We start from the raw sequence: 13,816 nt of genomic DNA on the forward strand, positions 1-13,816 counted from the left end.
GCATGCGGAAGTGCGCGCCGCGGGGGTGCGGCCCGTGGGCGGGCCCAGGGAAGGAGGGGGGCGCGCGGGGCCGGCGCAGCCTCACGGTGACTAAGCACTCAGCCGGCGCGCGGCGGGGTGCGGGGCGGGCTGGCGATGGGGCTCCCCGGCTCGGCCGGACCGGGGCAGGGGGGAGCCGCCCCACTCCGTCCCGCTGTGCGCGAGCCAGCCCGCCCTGCTCCAAGGGAGGGTCTCTTTTCTGGGAACTCTCCGCTTCCGTCTTCACCCCAGCACCTGGGTCCCCGCGCCCGAGTGGCATCAGCCGAATGTAGGTTTCTGAAGGCTGATGGGGCGAGGAAGGATGAACGCCCTCTTTTGTTCCCCCAGCCTTTTCTGAGCGGGCCCTTTGGGAGTTGCCTGTGGCGCCGACTTCTCCAGGAAGGGAGACTTGCCCACCATCATTTTGAGGGTGATGTTTCTCAAGGTTTGATCCGCAGACCACCTGATCCCTGGGCCCTAACCCAGATCTACTAAATCGGACACTCTGGAGCAGGACCCCAGCAATCTACAGTTTAAACACCACCCCCCGCCCCCCCGGCTTTCAGCACATTTAATTTGGGAGGTTTTGGAACAAATGTTTTTGTGTTCCACAGATGAAGCATAAAGATAGCGTAGAGATGGAGACACAAAAGCATTTTCCTCCCAAGCTGTAGAGACTGGGGTGTCATTTTAGAATATCTGGAGCAACCAATTGCACAACAAAGTAGTAAGTTAGTCAGTTTGTGTGGCCGACGCCCATCACCCACAAGGCTGGGAGCAGTGGAGGCAAAGGAGTAAAGGTCCGGGTCTCAGAAGCTAGGCCCAGCTCGCTGAAGGGGAAGGGGGACCAACCACACGCCAGGTAGAATGGTATCCAGTTCTTTCTTTAAGTTTTTTGTTTGTTTTGTTTTCCTGATTAAAAAGTAATAGAGGGAAAGAAGGGAAAGATCCTCCTTCCACTAGGCTGCCATGTAATAAATGTAGATGAAACAAGAGTTAGAAAAATCATCACTTTACAACTATCATAGTGATCACTGTCATTAAACATCAATGAATGTTAAAACCACTGGGTGAAAGTTTGATGAGGAAAAGGTTGTTTACAGTCAGACTATGTCCCCACAGATTGCTTATTGATCACAAAGGGGAAAATGGTGGCTTTACAGTGGGCCACACACCACCTTATCCAAGTGGTCAAAGGTGAATATTGCCGGGAATGAGACAGCTGTCATCGTGTGCCTGGTGATGTGATGCAGTAAGAAGTATACAACTTCACTTACGTAATATTCCTGCTAAAAATCCATAACCTGAGTCTGTTCGTGAGGTAACACTCAGGAAAAGCCACATTGAGGGAAATTTTCAAATAACTGGCCTGTACTCTTTAAAAGCTGTCAATGCCTTGAAAACAAACAACTTCCCTGGTGGTGCAGTGGTTAAGAATCCGCCTGCCAATGCAGAGGACACGGGTTCGAGCCCTGGTCCAGGAAGATCCCATGTGCCGGGGAGCAGCTAAGCCCGTGCGCCACAACTACTGAGCCTGCGCTCTAGAGACCTCCAGCCACAACTACTGAAGCCCGCGCGCCTATAGCCCGTGCTCTGCAACAAGAGAAGCCACCGCATGAGAAGCCTGCGCACCACAGCAAAGAGCAGCCCCCGCTCATGGCAACTAGAGAAACCCCGCACGCAGCAACGAAGACCCAACATAGCCAAGAATAAATAATTAATTTTAAAAAAACTTAAAAAAAACGAGGCTAAGGTACTATTCCAGGTTAAAGAAGATTGAAGAATTATGAGAATGAAAGGCAAGATTTGATCCTGAATGGGATTCTGGATGGGGAAATTTTCCTATAAAGGATGATTGGTGAAATTTGAATATGGCCTGGATAATATATAATGATACTACATCGATGTTAAGTTTCCTGAGTTTGAGAATTGTACTGTGGCTAAATAAGAGAATATCCTTGTTCTTAAGAAATACGCACAAGTATCTAGGAGTAAAGAGTCTGAGTCAGAGAAACTTGGTTTCGTATCCCCCCACAGGCGCTGTCATAGTCACTTAATCCCTCTGAGAGTCAGTTTCTTCATGCGTGAAGTAGGAAGGCTGACCAAAAGGAGACAGGCTTGTCAAACAAGAACAACTTACAGTGGAGGAAATGAGCTAGCAGTAACTGGAGGAAGTAAGCAGAGCAGTGCCGACCGGCTGAACTGTAGGCAACTTAAAGGGGAGAATGGGAGGTGAGTGGAGTCCTGGAAAGCCTTGCTAGTAACCAGGGTAAGGTGTGTAGACATTACTCCAGAGGCAATAAGGAGTCTCTGGAGATTTCTCAGGGGTGTCTTTCCCTGGAAATAGATGAAATGGATTGGAAATGGTGAAACTGGCAGCGTAGGAGGCAAAGGTAATAGGTGGCAGTATTGAGAATAGGCAGGAAGAAACAGATTGGACAGACATCAGGAAGTGAAACTGACAGGGTATGAGTCAAAGATGACAAGTCTTGAACCAGGAGATACGGAAGAACAATGATGCCGTAAAGCAAACATAAAGAAGATGAAAGGAGGTCTACGTCTCTGCTAGAACTTTTCATCAACATTTTCATTAAATACATAATCCCATGCAATATGTTGAAACCAAAGGTTCATAAGGTATTATTTGGGACTATAATATTTTACATTCACGTAAATGTTTTTCCTCTTTGAACTTCTGACTTAGGTGGGAAGGGGAACGGGTAGCCATATCCCCAACACTTGAAGACTTCAGACTGTATCTAAACTTTCTCTTCTTCAAGCAAAGAAATATCAGCTAAAGTAAAAATTTAGTCAATGTAGTTAATAAGAGGTAGTTTCAGGATATTAAATGCTGAGAATGAAAATCGACTAAGTTATCATTCAAGTGCGCAGTCTTATGATGTCATTATAAACTAGCATGATTTGTGAGGGACAGCAGAGCCCCAAGGGATTATTTCATATTTTAATAATTCCATCATTAAATTTTTCTTTTGAATACTATACAAATTTAGGTGATTTCCACAAAGACACTGAAATATTTGTCAAAATAATAAGCCAATGATTAGTATAGATTGAACTAAGCACTGTCCTTAAGAACTTTATTAGGCACAATGCTAAGAGCTTTCTGTTATCCCCTCCTCAACCCAAGAAATAAATATTATTATTACCCCCATTTTGTAAATAGACAGGCTCAAAGAGAGTAAATGACTTAATAACTTGTATACGATTACACAGCTGGTGAATGGCAGAGCTGGGATTCAAATCCTGGAGGCCTGACTCTGAAGCCTATTCTCTTAACCATTACTGGAAAGGGACCATCAAAGATATTGTCCTATGGTGAAAATACAAGATCCAAGATTTGTTTTTAATGGTATTTTTTGTAGGAGAAAATGTTGAACATCACTTATTTCATTTAAAAAATTGTAGCCTCTCTCCCTCTGCATTTTTTTATAATATTTACATGATGCAAATGCCACACACTGTTCTAGATCCTTTAATATTTTATTCATTTATTTATTTTAAAAATTTTTGGCTGCATTGGGTCTTCGTTGCTGCACGCCGGCTTTTCTCTAGTTGCGGCGAGCGGGGGCTACTCTTCATTGCGGTGCATGGCCTTCTTATTGTGGTGGCTTCTCTTGTTGCGGAGCACAGGCTCTAGGCACGCAGGCTTCAGTAGTTGCGGCTCGCGGGCTCTAGAGCGCAGGCTCAGTAGTTGTGGCGCACGGGCTTAGTTGCTCTACGGCATGTGGGATCTTCCCAGACCAGGGCTCGAACCCGTGTCCCCTGCATTGGCAGGCGGATTCTTAACCACTGTGCCACCAGGGAAGTCCCTCCCTCTGCATTTTTTCCTAAAGTATAATTTATAGGAAATGTATTCATGTCTCATAAGTAACTCATTGATATTACAACTCTGTGTTCTTTTAAGGTTATAGGTCAAGAGCTATTATGTTAGAAGGAAGGTGGAAATGGTACTTTTATAGAAGTACTTTTATAGATTGTTCATAGACAATCTGCAAAGTCTGTACAGGAAATAGTAGTAGGTAAAGAAGCTTGCACATCTAGGTTGCTCAATGAAATGTATTTCTCGTGACGCATATATGAAAATAATTTCAGTCATTTATAAGAAGGATAAACATAATATGAGAAAAGGAATTAAACAAAGATTACTAAATTGCACAATTTCATTGTTTAATATTGAGGCAACGAATAAACACTGAAAAGACAGACAACAATAATTATAACTGAATGTGAGATTAACAAAAAGCAAATTTTACAATAAGAGGAAGGAATCTTTCCAAGGGAAACAGCAAGTCTGCTTTGTTGGAAAATGGGCTACTACCTCGGAAGACACGTTTAGAGAGAAATCACACATGCACTGATTAGCTCTTTCACCCTTTTGATCTCTAATTTTTTACCAATGTATTTTCAAAGAATATGGGTGGGGGAGATGATAAAAAAGCTTTAGAAATAACACTAATATACCTATTCTGGATATAAATATGTATTATGATTTCTGTAATTACTTTTTTGTTTTACACTGTACATTTCATCCCCATGACTTATTTATTTTGTAACTGGAAGTTTATGCCTCTAAATCTCCCTCACCTATCTTGCTCATCTCCCCATCCCCTCCCACTCTGGCAGCCACCTGTTTCTTCTCCATGTATATGACTGTTTCTGTTTTGTTTGTTCATTTGTTTTGTTTTTTAGATTCCACATAAAAGTGAAATCATACAGTATTTGTCTTTCTCTGCCTGACTTATTTCACATAGCATAGTACCCTCCAGGTCCATCCATGTTATTGCAAATGGCAAGATTTCATTCTTTTTTATGGCTGGGTAATATTCCATTATGTATATCTTTTTTATCCATTCATCTGTCCATGGGCACTTAGGTTGCTTCCTTATCTTGGTTGTTGTGAATAAGGCTGCAATGAACTTACAGGTGCATATATCTTTTCAAATTACTGTTTTTGTTTTCTTTGGAAAAATACCCGGAAGTGGAATTGCTGGATCATAGGGTTGTTGTATTTTTAATTCTTTGAGAAAACTCCACACTGTTTTCCATAGTGGCTTCACCACTTTACATTTCCGTCAACAGTGCACAATGGTTCCCTTTTCTCCACATCCTCGCCAACACTTGTTATTTGTTGTCTTTTTGATAATAGCCATTCTGACAGGTGTGAGGTGATATTTCATTGTGGTTTTGATTTACATCACCCTGATGATTAGTGATGTTGAGCATCTTTTCGTGTATCTGTTGGCCATCTGTATCTCTTCTTTGGAGAATGTCTATTCAGATCCTCTGCCCATTTTCAAATCAGGTTGTTTGATTTTTGATGTTGAGTTGTTGGAGTTCTTTGTATATTTTGGATATTAACCCCTTATCAGATATATCTGGACAGATCATCCAGACAGAAAATCAACAGGGAAACACTGGCTTAAGCAACAGATTAAACAAGTCTCAATAAATTTAAGAAGATTGAAATCATATCAAACATCTTCTCCTACCACAACACTATGAGACTAGAAATCAACTATACGAAAAAAAAATGCAAAAAAGCACAAATACATGGAGGATAAACAATATGCTACTAAACAACCAATGGGTCACTGAAAAAATCAAAGAGGAAATTTAAAAAATACCTAGAGGCAAGTGAAAATAGAAACACAATGATCCAAAATCTATGGGGTGCAGCAAAATCAGCTCTAAGAGGGAATTATATAGCAATACCTAAAGGAACTAGAAAAATAAGAACAAACAAAACCCAAAGTTAGTAGAAAGAAAGAAATAATAAAGATCAGAGCAGAAATAAATTAAATAGAGACCTAAAAAACATTAGAAAAGATCAATGAAACTAAGAGCTGGTTCTTGAAAAGATAAAAAAAAAATTGATAAACTTTTACCCAGACTCATCAAGAAAAAAAGAAGACAGGGCCCAAATCAATAAAATCAGAAAAGAAAAAGGAGAAGTTACAATTGACACCATAGAAATATAGAGGACCATAGAGGTTACTACAACCTATTATATGCCAATAAAATGGACAGCCTAGAAGAAATGGACAAATTCCTAGAAATGTGCACTCTCCCAAAACTGAATCAGTAAGAATTACAAAATATGAGCAGACTAATTACCAGTAAGACAAGTGAATCAGTAATTTAGAAATCAGACAAGAAGAAGAAATAAAAGCAATCCAAATTGGAAAGAAAGAAGTAAAACTGTCACTGTTTGCAGATGATAATATATTTTGAAAATTCTAAATATGCCACCAAAAATCTATTAGAACTAATAAATGAGCTCAGTAAAGCTGCAGGATACAAAGTGTTTCTATACACTAACAATGAACTGTTGGAGACATTAAGAAAACAACCCCATTTACAGTTGCATCAAAAAGAATATAATACCTAGGAATAAATCTAACTAAGGAGGTAAAACACCTGTACTTTGGAAAACAATAAGACATTGATGAAAGAAATTGAAGACCAAATGAAAGATATATTGTGCTCATGGATTGGAAGAATTAATCTTGTTAAAATGACCATACTAGCCAAGGCAATTTACAAATTCAGTGCAGTCCCTATCAAAATACCAATGGCGTTTTTAACAGAACTAGAACACATAATTCTAAAATTTGTATGGAAACACAAAAGATCCCGGATAGCCAAAACAATCTTGAGAAAGAAAAACAAAGTGGGAGGTATCACATGCTCTGGTTTCAAACTATACTAATAAGCTACAGTTATCAAAACAGTATGGTACTGGCACAAAAACAGACCCATGGATCAATGGAACAGAACAGAGAGCCCAAAAATGAACCCATACTTACATAGTCAATTAGTCTTCAACAAAGGAGGCAAGAATATACAATGGGGAAAAGACAGCCTCTTTAATAAATGGTGTAGGGAAAACTGGACAGCTACATGCAAAAGAATCAAGCTAGACTACTTCCTCAAACCATGTACAAAAATAAACTCAAAATGTTTTAAAGACTTAACTGACAGATGGGAAACCATAAAAATTCTAGAAGAAAACATATGCAGAACACACCTTGACATAAATTATAACAATATTTTTTTGGATCTGTCTCCTAAAGCAAGGGAAACAAAAGCAAAAATAAACAAATGGGACCTAATTAGACTTAAAAGATTTTGTACAGCAATGGAAACACTGACAAAATGAAAAGACAACCTACTGAATGGGAGAAGATATTTGCTAATGATATGACTGATAAGGGGTTAATACACAAAATATACAAACAACTCTGACAACTCAACATTAAAAAAAAAAAAACTCGATTAAAAAATGGACCGAAGACCTGAATAGACATTTTTCCAAAGAAGACATACAGATGTCCAACAGGCATATGACAAGATGCTCAACATCATTAATCATCAGAGAAATGCAAATTAAAACCACAATGAGATATCACCTCACACCTGTCAGAATGGCTACCATCAAAAAGACCACAAATAACAAATGTTGGCGAGGATGTGGAGAAAAGGGAACCCTCTTATATTGTTGGTGAGAATGAAAATTGGTGCAGCCACTGTGGAAAAAAAATATGGAGGTTTCTCCAAAAACTAAAAACAGAACTATCATATGACCCAGCAATTCCACTCCTGGGTATATATCTGAAAAAACCAAAAACACTAATTCAAAAAGATACATGCACATGCACCCCAATTTTCATAGCAGCATTATTTACAACTGGCAAGATATAGAAGCAACCACCTAAGAATCCATCAACAGATGAATGGATAATAAAGGAGATGAGATATATACACACACACATACACACACACACACAATGTAATACTACTACTCGGTCATAAAAAATAATGATTTCTGCTATTTGCAGCAACATGGATGGACTTGAAGGGTATTATGCTAAGTGAAATAAGTCAGAGAAAGACAAATACTGTATGATATCACTTATATGTGGAATCTAAAAATAAAACTAGTGACTATAACAAAAAGGACACAGGCTCACAAATACAGAAAACAAATTAGTGGTTACCAGTGGCGAGAGGGAAGCGGGGAGGGGCAAGATAGGGATGGGGGATTAAGAAGTACAAACTGTTATATATTAAATAAATAAACTACAAGGATATATTGTACAACACAGGGAATATAGCCAATATTTTATACTAACTACAAATGGAGTATAACCTTTAAAAATCGTGAATCACCATGTTGTATACCTATAACATATAATACTGTGCATCAACTGTATCTAAATTTTTTAAAAAGGGAAAAAAACAATAATACAGTGAACATCCACACCTTTCAGCTTAAGAAATGAAGTCTTACCACACTGTATAGCTCCAGGTATCTATCCCTGTCCCATCCTCTTTCCTCTCTTCCTCCCCTAAGAGGTAATCAGTATCCTAAATTTGATCTTTATCACTTCTCTTTTCTTGGAAATAAATGTCCATCATCAGAAAAATAGATATTCATGTTCTTATATTGGAATATTATGTGGAAGTGAAAATAAACTAGGGCTACACAAATTAACTGGGAACAATCTAATATAACATTAAATTAGAAAAGAATATATGACATTTTAAAATACGCTAAACAATATTATAGTACTTAGAGATATATAATATGCTAATATTTAAAACTTTTCTTTATATATATATATTTAGAAGTTTTTAAAAATCATCCATAATTTCACCACTCTGAGGTAACCATTTTTCCTTGTTGGCCTACTTTAAAGTTATGTCTGCTAATTCAATCATCTATGTCATTTCTGAGTCTGTTTCCATTGATTTTCTTCTGCTTATGTGTCACCTTCTCCTGCTTCTTGTTATGTCTAGTAATTTTTTAATTTAATGGTTGACATTGTGATATTGAATGTCTGAATTTAAAAAGTGTTGGACTTTGTTTTCCCAGGAAGTTGTTACTTATGGATCAATTTGATCCTTTTGTGGCCTGCTTTCTAAAGTTCTGTTAGAGCAGGTCTAAAGAAGCCTTTACTCTAGGGATAGTTTAGCACCACTACTGAAGTAAAACTATTTTGTGGTCTCTTAAATACTTCACATGAACGGTCAGAAAACTGTGGTCCATAGGCCAAATCCAGCCCACGGACTGTTTTCGTAAATAAAGTTTTATTGGAACACAGCCATAACCATTTGTTTATTTATTGTGTATGGCTGCCTTCATGCCACAACAGTAGAGTTGAGTAGTTGAGATACAGACTGGATGACCTGCAAAGCCTAAAATATTCATTATCTGGTCATTTACAGAAAGTGTTTGTTGATTCCTCCCCTAGATGATCAACAAGGACTTTCCACTCTGGTTGGCTGTAGTATGAATATCTCCTTACCTATGTGAGCTGTATGATTCAACCATCTTACAGCTCCCTGATCTGTCTTTGTCTGGCCTTATGGAGTTTCTCCCTTCACGTGTGCAGCTTAGGACCCCAGGTAGATTTCTGGAGCCATTCTGAAAAATAAAAATAGCATTTTCTTACAAAACTAAACATGTGTTTGCCATACAACCAAGCAATTGCACTCTGGGGCATTTATCCCAGAGAAATGAAAACTTAAGTTTACATAAGAACTTGTAAACAAATGGTTATAGCAGCTTTATTCATAATAGCCAAACCTGGAAACAATCAAGATGTCCCCCAAAGGTGAGTGGTTAGGCAAACTATGGTACATTCATATCAAGGAATACTACCCAGCGATAAAAACGAATACACATAGTAACTTGTATGGATCTCAAGGGGATTATACTGAGTAAAAAAGCCTATTTCGGGAACTTCCTAGTGGTCCAGTGGCTAGGACTCGGCGCTTTCACTGCCAGAGCCTGGGTTCAATCCCTGGTCGGCGAACTAAGATCCTGCAAGCCACACGGTGTGGCGAAAAAAAAAAGGAAAAGCTATCTCAAAGGCCAATATTAAAAGCTTTAATATGCCTCAGTTTGTCTTTTAACAATGCTTATATTGGAAGTCAAGGAATGGTACAGTTAAGATATGTGCATGTCATTGTAGTTAATGAATGCTGTATGATTCCACTTACATAATATTCTTGAAATGACAAACTTAAAGAGATGGAGAACAGATTAGTTGTTGCCCAGGGTTTAGTGAAGGATAGAAAATGAAGTGACTGTGGCTATAAAAAGGTAGTGCAAGAGACTCTTCTGAACGAACTGTTCTGTATCTTGACTGGTGGTGGTCACATGAATCAACACAGGTGATAATACTGCATCCAACTAAATACACATCCACAAATGAGTGTATGTAAAACCAGTAAAACCTGAATAAGGTTGGTAGATTGTGTCAATATAAATCTCCTGTTTATGATATTGTACTATAGTTATGCATGAATTTGCCAATGGGGGAAACTGAGTAAAGAATGCATGTGATCTCTCTGTATTATTTCTTATAACTCTCTGTGAACCTATAATTATTATCTCAAAATAAAAAGTTTAAAAAAATTATGTGTGTACAAAGCCTAATCCAAACAGCACATTTTGTATAATTCCATTTATAGAAGTCCTAGAAGAGGCAAAACTAATCTATGGTGGAAAAAAAATCAAAACAGTGGTTACTTTCTGGACAAAATCTTTTATCTTGCTCTAGTATATGCTGTTAAGAAACAAGACAAGAGGCCTAAAATGGAGTTGCTTATGCTAAACTCCACACCACCAAATGCAGAATTAACTTAATTAGTTTGGGGTCTCCCAGAAATGTAATCGCTTGATCAGCACTAGTTAGGTAATCTGCTTGTTGGACCCCTGCCATCCCCTAAAGGAAAGTAAACTTGCAATAACCAACCCACTTTTTTGCCTGGAATAACTTCCTTGTCCCTGCTCCCTTCTGGCTAGAAAAGTCTTTCATTATACAGCTCCAGGTCCTCAGAGCTCCTTTCTATCTGCTGTATTGGATGCTGCTTGATTCAAATCAATGTTTGCTCAAATAAACTCTTAAAAATTTTGACATGTTTCAGTTTATCTTTTAACAATGCTTATATTGGACCTCAAGGAATGGTAGGGTTAAGATGTGTGCATTTCATTGTAGTCAATGACACACATCCTGAAGTATACGTATCATATGAAGTATGCATATGCACATAATATAGTTAATGATATGCACGCTGAAGTATTTTGGGGGAGGTGTACTAAAGTCTCCAACTATGAAATGCATCAGAATAAGACAGATTGATGGATGGATAGATTGATAGATATGTGACAATATGTATAATAAAATTTGGTGGGTATATGGATAGTCACTGTAAATTTTTTTCAACTTTTTTGTCTGAAAATTTTCATAATAAGATATCATTAAACTTTACTAGTTAATTTTTTTTAATGCAAAAATTCCAAATGTTAGGTCACAAAAGCAGTTTGGATACACTTAATACATACAATTCAGGCTACATTTTAATTAACATTTGTCCCCCCCAACCAAATATGATTATATGTAATTTAAAAATGTATCGGGACTTCCCTGGTGGCACAGTGGTTAGGACTCTGCGCTCCCAACGCAGGGGGCTCGGGTTCAATCCCTGGTCAGGGAACTAGATTCCACATGCATACCACAACTGTGTTTGCATGCCACAACTAAGAAGCCCATGTGCCGCAACTAAGGAGCCCTGGAGCTGCAACTAAAGGAGCCCACCTGCCGAAACTAAGACCTGCGCAACCAAATAAATAAATAAATAAAGGAATAAATATTTTTAAAATGTGGGACTTCCCTGGTGGTACAGTGGTTAAGAATCCGCCTGCCAATGCAGGGGACACGGGTTCGAGCCCTGGTCCGGGAAGTTCTCACGTGCCGCGGAGCAACTAAGCCCGTGCACCACAACTACTGAGCCTGCGCTCTAGAGCCTGCGAGCCACAAATACTGAGCCCACGTGCCACAACTACTGAAGCCCGTGCACATAGAGCCCATGCTCTGCAACAAGAGAAGCCACTGCAATAAGGCGCCCGCGCACCACAACGAAGAGTAGCCCCCATTCGCTGCAACTAGAGAAAGCCCGTGCACAGCAATGAAGACCCAGTTCAGCCAAAAGTAAATAAAAAATGTGTTGACAATCCTATTTCTTTATACATAAAGAAAACAAGTAGCATCACTTCTTAAATTTAAAAAAATGTGAAATTTGTGTCTGAAGAATGTTAATAGAAAATGATTTAATATAAGCTCTCAAGATTTAAAAGTCCCTTCCTCTTATACAGTATTCAAGGTATTCATAAGATTTTATTGTGAGAACTGAGCCATCTATAACCCATGGCCTAATTATGATCACTGAGAATTATGACCTTAAATCAACATAACTTTACTGTTTGTTCCAGGAAATTCTTGCCAACAAGGACAGGCTGTAAATCAGTACATAATTTCATTGTTAGCTTTAGAAGCTTCCTGAAAATCCATTCATCTGAACAACAGGTTGCTCATCTGGATAAAAAGCTTCCCTCTCAGGCACTGAGAAGTTGAATTGATCACTCAACTGGGCAAATCCCCTTTCTTATCAAAAAGGGGCCACATCTGCCTTCAAGTCCCTCATCTTGCTGTGTCCAGCAGCCCTAAACTATTATACCATGTACTATGTCCAATCTCAGTAAGATCCCCACATCGAAAACGCCACCTTAAACTACTCCAACCTAGACTCCAAAAACCCTATAAAAATCACCCTTGACTTCCCCTCTGAGTCACTACAGAGATTACGTCACAACAGTGTTCTCCTTTAAATCAGTAAGTGAGAAACTTGGTTTTAGTTCAATAGGTTATTTTGGTGGTCTTGGGGGGGGGGGGGTAAAAGTAGATAAATGCAGTGAAGAGACTTCACAATCAACAAAGCTTGGGAAACGTGTAAGACCCCATGCAAATCTGGAGTACGTGGGAGCCGCCACATTTTTGTCCTAACAGAGGTTCATTGGTGTCAACAGATTATACTAGGAATATAGAAAGAGGAAGAAAAATACCTAAAGGAGAAAATCATACCAAAATGAAGATGTTTAAGAGGTGAAGAACTTCCTTTCTTTCCTGTCTTCATGTAGACGAGAACCTCTGAATGAGTCAATATAGTTAATTATTTAATTGGTATGTCATGTTAGAATTTGTATTACTTCACCTCGACTGATTTTGAGATTGTGCCCTCATATCTTGCAACTTCACTTCCAGGATAAAGTTCTTAGCCTACACAGAAAGCCAAGCCCTCTCTGGTCCTAGCTCCAAACTACCTTAATGCACCTCCACTCAAACTTGGAACTGCAATATTTTAAACTGCTGCTTGTTCCTCTGCATTCACAGTTTCCTAAATTTGCAATCCCATTCTTCCTTTTGACCCCTTCCCCAATTCCTAAACTTTACAGCACAATTTGGGCACGGTTTCCTTCAGGAAAGCATTCAAGCCCTCGCTGGGGATAGGGTTCCACAGACCCCTGTGCGCATCCTAATCACAACACTCAGGCACCGTATATATCTGTTTACAGGGCTCTTTCCCACTAAACTGACTTTCTGAGCTTCTTGAGGACAAATTCAGTACCTTACACATATCTGAGTCTCCATGAGTCCTTCTGTACCAAATTGTGGGGCTCAATAAATGTTAGCTGAAGTAAATTGAAGGGTGGGAAAATTGATGGCTAGGTCAGAAAATGAATTTTCAAGCAAGAAATCTTGCAAATTGCGACGATCTCCGTAGCTTAATTGCGTTGCAGGTTGGCAGAAGCACCAGAAGTGAATCATGGGATGGCAATGAGGTAATAGAACTGTGAGGCTGAGTTAATTCATTAACAGTAACACCTGCTGGCAAAACTGACGAGGAGCGGAGCAAGGGGTAGTGGGTCTCC

The sequence above is a fragment of the Balaenoptera ricei genome, chromosome 21 (genome assembly GCF_028023285.1).
Source record: "Balaenoptera ricei isolate mBalRic1 chromosome 21, mBalRic1.hap2, whole genome shotgun sequence".
Classification (NCBI taxonomy): Eukaryota; Metazoa; Chordata; class Mammalia; order Artiodactyla; family Balaenopteridae; genus Balaenoptera; species Balaenoptera ricei.